This window comes from Lissotriton vulgaris, chromosome 7 (assembly GCF_964263255.1).
Source record: "Lissotriton vulgaris chromosome 7, aLisVul1.2, whole genome shotgun sequence".
Lineage (NCBI taxonomy): Eukaryota > Metazoa > Chordata > Amphibia > Caudata > Salamandridae > Lissotriton > Lissotriton vulgaris.
In genome coordinates this window covers 871,572,926-871,574,229 of record NC_141695.1, presented here as the reverse complement: position 1 = coordinate 871,574,229, position 1,304 = coordinate 871,572,926, and positions in this window count along the sequence as shown.

Genomic DNA, 1,304 nt, shown 5'->3' with positions numbered 1-1,304 from the left:
GGGCGCCACAGCTGCCGAGGCACAAGCGCTGATCAAACAGTTGCGCGAGAAGCGAGATGCAGCCAAGGTGCCCGCGCCGGCGGCAGTGATAGACAAGCCGCAGGCCCCGGTTGCGACCACAGAAGCAACGTCCGGTGCAGGTAAGCGGCCATTGCCGATCGCGAGGGACGAGTCAGCACCCTCTCGTAGAGAAAAGTTGGGGCAACATGTTCCTTTGGCAATAAAGGAAAAGATTTGGGCAGGGGAATATGTGAACATTTTCTCCTTGCTTGTCGACCATTATGAGGTGGAGCATGTTAAAGGTCAGAAGGATCTGATGCATCCGAGTGTTTGGCGCGCAAAAATGGCCGCCTTTAAAGTAAATGAGAATATTGGCAATTGGGGCAATGCTTGGGGGATTTTTACGTCGATCTTAGGGGAACGTAGGCCTGAATTGCTTTCTGAGTTACCAATCTATCAGTCACGAATTATGGGGTACTCGACGTCTCACCAGGGTAACCACTGGTTCTGTTATGATAATCTCTTTAGGAAGGCGAAGGAGCATAACAAAAGTTTAACCTGGGACTGTTATGATTCTTTGACATGGGATAAAATGAAAGAGTCAGGAATGTTGAAAATGCTGTTGGTGGGGAGCAATGTTGGCGAGTCCTCCCGCCAATATGCGGGGACGCCCTTTCGGTCAGGTACGAGTACCGACGATTACTCGAGATCTGCCAGTAATGCAGGGAAAAAGGGTTTCTGCTTCAATTTCAACAAAGGTAAATGTACTAGGCCACAGGGATCGTGTAAATTCAAGCACGAATGTAGTGGTTGCGGTTCGTCCCATCCTGAGTCCTCGTGCAGAGCCAGAACGGGTGAGAATGGGGGTAGGGGAGGCGCCAAACAGGTCTAACATAGTCCGAGGGGCGCCTTTACCAACCCCGATTGATACCTTGGCGATGATTCCCTGGCTCAGTGAATACCCAGATCGTACTTCTGCTGGATTGCTGCGAAACGGTTTTTCACATGGTTTCCGCATTCCGGTGGGGGACTTTCAGGGTGTCGGGATATGCAAAAATCAACTTTCCGTCCTGCAGCATACGACTGTAGTACAGGAGAAGATCCGGAAAGAGGTTATCCGAGGTCGTGTCGCCGGCCCGTTTACTGCACCCCCGGTACAGTATTTTGTTTGTTCTCCTTTAGGGGTGGTCCCCAAGAAGGACCCGGGTGAGTTTCGATTGATTCATAATTTGTCAGCTCCACGTGGTCTTTCTGTAAACGATGCAATAGACCCAGAAGTGTGTTCGGTGCGGTACGCATCCTTC